This window comes from Rissa tridactyla, chromosome Z (assembly GCF_028500815.1).
Source record: "Rissa tridactyla isolate bRisTri1 chromosome Z, bRisTri1.patW.cur.20221130, whole genome shotgun sequence".
NCBI lineage: Eukaryota > Metazoa > Chordata > Aves > Charadriiformes > Laridae > Rissa > Rissa tridactyla.
In genome coordinates this window covers 55,478,190-55,487,699 of record NC_071497.1, presented here as the reverse complement: position 1 = coordinate 55,487,699, position 9,510 = coordinate 55,478,190, and positions in this window count along the sequence as shown.

The window sequence follows — 9,510 nt, the reverse complement described above, 5'->3', positions numbered from 1 at the left end:
AGCTTTTATACATTTTCCCTTATAAGATATTGTGATAGTTAGAGTGGTTTGGGAAAATACATGTAACAAATTTTAGAGTTTCTCCTTGTCACAGTCTTATGCCCCCTATTCTTTTTCCTCCTTCACCAAATACAACCTAAAATGTTCTAGGGAATCATTCAATTACTGAAACTATGCATGTGAAATGAAGTAGTTAGCAGAAGACAAATGACAGCTTTTTAAGGATGGACATGTAAATAGTTTGCATTAAAGGTCTGAATTTTGCCCATTTTTCACTATAATGATGATAAAACCAGGGTTTTTTTTGTTTTTGTTGGTTTTTTTTGTTTCTGTTTTTTGTTTGTTTGTTTGTTTGTTTTTTTGCATGGCAGCTGAAAGAATGGCCTTCCATTCTGTGGCTGCCAGGTGCGAGTGAAATTACTATAGTACTCCTGTGACAATTTTTCCCTTTTTCAAAAAACTGTATCATTGCCACCATAGGATATCTTCCAAAATTAACATTGTGCACCTATGTTTTTTGATATTATCAGTCTGCTCTGAGACCTAATCATGCCCACTTTGTGAAACAGAGGTCCAAGAAAAACTTACCCAAATGCTGACACTTGGACCGTCTGCAGAAAAATATGCTGTGGGTAGGTTCTGTAACAACTGGAGAACTGTTCATTCCCAGTGATCTTTCCTAAACCTATGGAAATAACAAATGAAAGTAAGTAAAAATTTCATTAGCTCACCCGATGGGCGCTACACTTATTGCAGTTTGAAGAGCAGGGATCCGTGGGATCTCTTCTTACCCATTGCAAGCAGGAGTGCACAAGCACACATGAAGTTTGTATTTTTATTTCAATAATAGCACCTTAAAACTCCATATTTGCAGTCTTGCTCTTTCTTTGGGCTTTTCATTCAAAGCATTTAAGCAAAAAGTGAAACTTTCTGTCACTTATCTGCCAACGCCAGCCTTCCTTCCTCAATGAAATTATGTGGTTATTACCGCTGCTTTTGCACTGATACATGCTGTTGTCAGGCATGGAATGCTTGGGTAATATGCTGTCTAATCACTGCTACTAGAGCTGAATCCTTGCTGCAGAAGGCAAGTCCTTCCTCAAATGGAAGGAAAAGCAGCTGATTATTTACCTTTTATCCACAAGGCTGTTATTATGTGCAAATCTTGGGCTTAGAAGCCTGGGTGAAATCAGTTTAATTTAATGAAATAAACAGCAGTTTCATGCAATTTAGGAAGTATTTGTCTAGGCTTTTGAGTAGATATCAGATTGAGAATTCTCATCCACACTTCCGTGTTCTTCCACGGCCTCTTACCTTGGATTATTTTTTTCCCAACATAAACTGAGTGTTCCGTAAATTGTATTAGTTACGTATAGTGCTTTAGAAATTTTCACATACCACAAGCTGAGTTTCCCCTTGCAAGGAGAACATATCTGTTTGATGTGATGCATAATAGCAAGCATCTGGAATATGGAGACTAAAAATACTGCAGAAATTATATTGTGCTTGTGAAATGAAGGACAAACAACAATGAAAAAACCTCTCTTTCTAATCTTTCAAACATCAAGCCGTCTGGTTCCAATTTGCTGCATTAGAGGCCAGATTTTTTAAAGCATTCATGGAAAGACGATTGTACACATTTGTGTGTGTCCAATTTGTTTAGGTGTATTAAGATATGCAGCTCTATGCTGATGCAAAACATACACACTTTTGTTCAGCCTAAAAAACCTGAGAATCTGCTAATTCATTTTTATGGATGGAAGACTTGTATCAAATAAGCAATTATTGCACCAAATCCTGATATCTAAACTCACCCTGTCTTGAAGTAACTTTTAGCCAAGAAAAGCCCTTATGAAACATCAGCAAAGATTTCAGGATTTAACTCCGTGAATTGGCAAGTATATGAAAAAAAGGTTAAAAAATAAAGAATTTCTTCTTCAGTAGCTTTTAAATATTTACTTGCTCAAATATTTGATGTGTCATAGAAACAGAAGCAATGTTTGTTAGCTTTTTTGAACCTAATTACAGTTGTTAATAACTTAAGAAAAGATATTCTAAGAGAATTCTGATATCAGTTTTCCTAAATGTTGTAAGGCCAGGAATACAAATACTGGGTTTGTACTCATTTTTACAATGATCATGACAGTAAATTGTCTAAGCTGTGGTGAAATGGCTCTGCCGGTCTTGTAGTTTAGACCCATATACTTCCAGAACTATTTGTTTTCCTAGTACCCTTAAATCCATATTTTTTTTTCATGTTTTATGAACAAAAGACCGTAACTATTCAGAGGGACATTTGCTACCAGGAAACCCCTGAGAAGTGTTCGACCTGTTTTATTTCATTTTCTGAAATGTTATTACGAAATACTTACATTGAGATGAATTCTGAAACTATGAATGGTCAGCCACCATTGGACTTGGAAATGTTTGGAGCTCTGCAAGTATGTCGTGGCTGTGGCCATCCAAGAGACAAATATCCTCAAGCTGTGGCATGTTTGCATCTCATCATCTTGAAAAACTGTCCTAACTGAAAAGACAGACTTAAGGCTCTCTAATTACTTCATTGCTCCTCCTGGTCTTACAAGCCCTCTTGCCCAGCCAAGTCCTGCAGCAGAGGTCAGACATTAGTCAGACAGATCTGGCTGCAACTTTTGTGGCAGGATCATGCAAAGCCTTCCGCAGTTGCTTAGCATGAAGGAGGCAACTAATCTAGCAGTGATGTATCACATCAAGCAACGTCTGCCCCAAGTCACTGAAAAGAGATTTAATGGACCTTAAAAATTTCCTAATACTACATGCCTAGATATTTATAGCCTTATGAACGACTTCTTTCCTCTCCCTGAAAGACTCTAAGACCCTTGGAGTTCAGTTACGGTCACTACTTCATTACAGTTAATCTCATCCTGAGCAGGGAATAAATAAAACAGAATTTGATTAAGGAAAATGGTAATACAATATTAATAACAGCAAATTCCCACCACAAGTACAGTGCCCAGGGAAAGAATAAAATGCAATCTGAATGCGAAAAGTTGTTGTTTAAGGATGGACAGGATACAAAGTTAAGAACTAAAACAATGATAGAGAATAGTTGTTTAATACGAATACCACTGCCAAATGTTTGCTTTTCTAAATCAATATTTAGACACTTGAATATATTTCTGACTTTCTGTTTTTCAAGAGTATTGAGTTCCTGGCATACTCCAAGGCCAAGTATAGGCCATTTATTGAGTGGTATTTTTGCTCACCTGAGGTAAAACTTGGCCATATGGTTAAGCCAAATATTTACATTGATGAAGAGATGCGGTCTTAGGAAAGGTGAGGACAGAAAGAGACTGACTCATGGTGCTCAAGTTCGCTGAAACAAATATCAGTAGCAGCATGCGCAGGAGGGTTTTTCCTTGCTGAAGTCTATCGTTTCTCCAGCATACTTCAGATCCTTATCTTTTTTTAAAGAAATATTTCACTAATATGTGGAGCATTGACCTTCCATGGGCTGATCAATGATCACATATTAATAAAAACAGGCCATATGCAGATTAAGAAGTAATGAAATGGAGTACTCAAGATGCACAGAAGGAATCTGATACTTTATAAGGTGAACTTAATCAGCAGGAGAACTAACTCATACATCAGCATTTTGCCACAGAAATTACAGACCCAGGAGGTAAAATTACTTTCTGCCTCCTGGCTGGTCCTCATAAGGTCTGTAAGTTCATGTCAAAAGGCAGAACGTGAGTTTCAGTGCACAAGTACGTCTCAGTGGCACTGCTGAGCACTACCAACTGCAATGGTGCTGGATACTGCTGAGGAGCAGAGGGACTGTACATCCCTTAGCTGCAGGCATAATTTTATCATTTTGCTACACAGCCTCTCACCTCTTCTGCCACCCTCTTAGGTTTCTGGGTGAGTGATACAGGGCTGGCAATCAGGTACTGGAGAGTAGTTTGAGGAAGTTCATCTGTCCATTTTCTTGTCAGACACATCCTGGCACATGAGATGAAATGTGTAACAGTTTGCGGCTGTCAGGCGGAGGCTTGAACTTTCCAGGCAGAGTGCCCAAGCAAAGCTATTGTTAGAAGTGCTTTCATGTGAACAAAAAAAGCAAGCCTGAGAAGGGTCATAGTGACTCAGATAAGCTGGTCTTGCACCATCTGCCCCCATGGGGGAGCATGAGTAAATGTGTGCCTGGAGTAGCAAAGGATGCCCTTTCTAGACTTCATAGCAAGGGCAGGATGCTGTGCTCCCATGAAGAGACCCTGAAGACTCTTAGCCAGGCAAATGGAGGGGCTTGAGCAGAAATCTGCTATTAAATAAACCAGTGACAGTTATGCTACTCAGTGCTGGTACTTCCACCAACTCAGTGAAAGACCAACGCTTTTTTAAAAGATAAACTTCTTCAGCTGATGATGTTATGGATGCTTGTTAACTATTTAGTCCACAGCAAAATAGTCTCCTTTTTTAAAAAAAATAGAAACCCAACCTAAAACTCAGCTCTTTGTTGAATATGCTAGATGAAAATAAAGTATTTGCCAAATAGTACATGTATTCTGGTCATTTGTGTTAAAGTAGCTTTACTCGTTACTGTGACTCTAAATAGAGTAATGCTTTCCTCAGCAAAATTGGACTCCTGTCTCTTTGAACATTCATCATTTTCTTGAATTTTTCTTGGCTTCAGTTTGAAAATTGTTTGTAGGTTCTTAATTGAAAATCCTACCAGAGGGAGAAATCAGAGGAACGCAGGATTTGCCAAATGTGATGAATGTCCTGCCTCAGGGAATGGCCAATACCTGATATGTTACACGAAGGCCAAAGAGCCTCAAAACACATTCAGTCAGTCATGTAGGAGATCCCAACAGACTGATGCCTGGAAGCCTAGCTCTAAGTACACGACCTTACTTGAGTATGATTCTACAAATGTTATCAAACCCCTGCACTCTCCTGTCATCCTTTTCCCACCAGTCAAATGTATTCTTTTCTGTGTAGATGAGTGGGAAGTGTGAAGCTCAGACTTCATCCCACTGTAGGACCTGATCCAAATGTCAGAGCAGAAGAGCAGGATTTCTCTTGCAGCAAATGAAGACGGATGTGCTCTGCCTTCATTACTGAGCTGAGCAGAACTCCACTGAGGCATGGAGATCAGTCTGCTGTTGCAACTCTGCCCTCAGTCAAGGTGAGACAGCATTCTTCCCTTCAGCTCCTCACTTAAATCATTATTTATATTCACATAGTTGTACACAATTGCACAGACCACAGAGTACCATATTTTATACCAACGCCCCAAATCTCTTGGCTGCTCATTGTGAAATACCTCTACCTCTGCTATTGCTACAGACTGATGTCTTGCTGATGTATTAAAGGACTGTCTGTTCTGTGACATGACTCAGTTCCTGACATTTTTCCTCCATCTGTAAATGGAGCTAATAATAGTTTCATCAACAGCTTGTTGTGCATTTTAATTGCTTAATGTCTGAGAAATGCTTTAGGTTTCTAGAGTGCAAAACATATGATAAACTTTATTTTATTTTAATGGTTTTTATGCTGATGTTTGCTTCAGTGACATCCCCATAACTATCTCAGTTGTCTTAGTTTGGAAGCCAAACAGCTAAAGTGCAAACTTGGAAAATCCTTTTCCTAATTGGTGCACTGTTTATATCATGAGTAATAACTTCTGTGGCTTGGCTGGAAGAAATTAAGAAGGCAATAAAAATGTCAAGCAAAGTTGTAATGAATTTAGAAATAATCACTCATAATTTAGAGTTCATCATCCCAAAGCGTTATTTCATTTGATAGGTTTAGGTCATTATAAAGAATGTGCTCCTTCTTACATCTGAAACTACATAAAAAGGGACAGTAGTTTATGGCTGCTATATACTTGATGAGATATTAAAATTTTGCAGCACAGCAGAAGATGAGCAGGGGGGTGGGGGAGGGTGACTATCCATTTGAAGGTTGTATTTCCCCTGGGCTTTTGTGGTCTCTGCTCTAAGTAGGCACAACTCTCGGGCTTTCTTCTTTCTTTTTTTTTTCCTCCTTTTTTTTTTCTTTTATAGCTTGCTTTATGTGCCTGTGTGTGCTTTGTACATAATTAACTTGGACAATATTATGGAAGATGCAGTTAATTGATTTTTAAACTTCAGTTCACATAGATCTCTGTGTTAAGATGCTACCAAGGAAAGGGACGCTCTATGTATCTTTTCACAGATATCTCTCACCTATGTTTTCTTTTCCAAACAGCTAACAGACCACTATCCTCTCTGCTAAATATACCTCCTTCAAAAATCTTTCACGGTCTGCTAAGATAGCGCTTACTACAAGAACAAATCCTCCAGAGGTCAGCCCTTCCCTTCTTTCCCTTTCTCTTCTTTTTCCTATCTCTTCCCCATCAACAGAAAAGGGGAATAATACTTTCCCCTTTCCCTTTCCCTTTCCCTTTCCTTCCACAATTCTTTTTCTTTGCTAATTCTGAACAGGCTGTGGATATGTTTCAGTAGTCATAGATTTTAAATATTGCAGTCAAACAGAACAAAACAAACTCTTCTGTCCCAGCAGGAAGCATGCTTTTCAGCTAATCATTTATTGTGAATGTCATTCAGGTGCTTCCATTAATGTGTAACTGCCAAGTGCACTGATTCTGTCACGAAAGATTATCAGGTTTCTTTTAGTTGAAAATTCTCAGGGTTATGTTTTCTAAGTATTTTTTAAGTTTAGAGTTGAAGTATATATATGAAATTAATTGGATTTTCCCTGCTGGAAAGTAATGACTTACTCTTTATTTTTCAGTCACTTTATGTCCATGAGGTTTTTTTTTTTCATTTTCCCCTCAATGATTCTCCCCCATTATCTCTCTATTAATGTGTCTCTTTAGGAAGTCTGTGATCTGATGCAAAATGTAGTTTTATAAAGACTTCATGTAAATATCCAATGTAAGTCTTCAAAACTCTTCATTTTTAAATTATGTGCAGAATCCTAAGAGCAGCTTATGATTCTGTTTCATTCTGCAGGGTGAACCTCCAGAGGGTCTTGGAAGAATCTCTTCTTTATTAAGGTTTTTTTGGGCCAGTTCCCACATGGGTAATCTGGTCAAACCCTTGAGCTCACTTCAAGGGCTGGTTAGGAACTTGGAAAAGATTTATTAAAGTTTTGCTTTTGCAGCCAAAGTTCTGATTGTCCAGCATAAAAAATACAGGTGTACCTGTGGAAGAGTATTCTCTTGCACCATTATCAGGTGTTGAAAAGACATCTGGTTCTTCCTTAATTAAAAAAAAAAAAAAGCCTGCAATTGATTTTAACAGTAGCCAGAGATGGTCTTGGGTAAGCCCAGAGCTTGCACTTCTACCAATCACATAATTGGAGGGTTTTCACCACAGGGATCCTAGGAAATCTTTTCTAAGGATTAGGTGCCTGACTGTAACATCGTTGCTTAAATCTGTAATTTATTTAGTTTGTCCTCAGCCCAGTTATGAAGCACATTTTCTTTCAGAAGCTGGTCCAATATTTTCCTGTGGTTTACTGAAGCTTAACTGCTGGCACTGTTAAAAAGTATAATCAGTTTTCCCCTGTCAATGACAGCAATTTTACTTTTATGATCTTCCTAAATCCTGTATCTAAACTTTAAGTAAGTCAGGATGATATTCTGCAATATGGGAGAAGCAAACCATGTCATTCTCACCTGTGGTTTTCCATTGGCTTCCTCTGCTTATCTGAAACTATTTTTAAATCACCTACCCTGTCTTATCCTTACCCCGTGCAAGCCACTACAACCACCTGTTTGCCTTCTCCTTGAAGGTCAGTCAATTATTTTTCCTACCAGGCAATCAATCTGTGCAAGTAGGGACATTTTTGGCCTAAGTCTACTGGGCTAAGAAAGCTCAGTGAAATACAGACCAGGCTCAACTCAACTGGTTTCAGATGCCATCACAAATGTCTTCTCAGAGCACCTTCCCTGACATTCTGAAAACAGTTTTTGTTATGACACACCATCATCTTTTTGTCCATCCATAGGTATTCCTGCTAAGTGTAGGCCGATGTGCTCATTTGTCAGTTTCCAGCTCTTGTTTATGTCACCATATTTTTTGAGGCTTCTTAGCACCTTCCTCTTCCTTCTTACTTCCCTTCATACACCTGCATCTCATTCTCTGCTGAGCCATGTTTTAGATTTTGCCTGCTTACAATTCAGTGGAAAAGACCAAAAAGATTCTCTTCTCTACTGCCCGGATGGGCTCCAAACTTGGTATGTCCCAAGACTTTAGCTTAAAAAACAAAGGCAACAACATCAAATTCTAGCAAACTTGTTGAACAAACTTTCCTTGGAGTTTCTGTTGTGGGAGGAAGATGGAAGATTATTAGAGGGAATGAGGACATACAGAAAATTCACAGTTTTTTTATAAAATGATCATATAAACTTCAGTTAAAGGCTCCAGTTTTATACAGTGTTGAGACTTAAATTTAATCTGAAAAGCTATGAACTGCTGCAAATCTCATCTGTTGGTCAGGTTACAAATCCCACATGAACTGAGGAAAACAGCCTTCACAGAGCACTGTTATGTTATCAAGAATCTCTTCTATACATATCTTTTAAATTTACTTTCTTCTTTAGCTTATGATTAACAAAGTAGTGTTCCTTATTCAGCAGGGGCATTATCTATTAAAGTGACATTATTTATTAGGAAGCTAATGAATCAACCCCAAGAGATTCACACTTAGGTAAGCACTCACTGAACCCCGTAAAAAATGTAAGAGGTGAGGACCTCTATTAGTAATTCTTATTATTTAAGGAATATAAATATAATTTCAATTTACCCTGAACAAATTTCAGAAAAATATATAATGTATATACAGGTGCAAGCTAAAAAGAAATTTCATCACTAGGTAGTGTAAGTAAACGTCTAGATAACAAAGTAATGAAATATTTAAAAAAAAAGGTTGGCAAAAATTACCGTTTTTTAATATAAGCAGGTTTTCCTAATATATTCTAAAATATATATATATATATATGAGTTCTAGTAACGCTCAGCACAATTAAAAATAAATTTTGGTAGTAAACTCCAGTTAAACTGACCTAATTGGAGAAATGAGTAATGCTTAAAATGCATCAAAGAGGCTTTTAACTCACATTTATGAGACAGTTATTGTGAGTAATTATAAGTTAATTGAATATTGATTATTACAAGAGTCTCTTTGATTTAAAATGTAATGCTCTAAGATAAACCTTGTTACTTTATTATTTAAAATTACATTGGTAATAAATGCTCAATTACACTTTATTGTTATTAAGTAGGATTTGTCTCATTATTCAGTTCTAATTGGTATTAAACATTAAACAAGTTAGGTATTGTTGTTAAGCATTATAAAACTGTTCTAAATATCTAATATATCTTGCAATAGTAATCATCGTGATCATTCAGAACATTTCTTTCAAGTTTGATGATGGCGGGATGTTTATTACCAATTGATTAATTACATCATATTAATATCCCTAACCTATTTTAATTTCATAGACTTGACAACTTG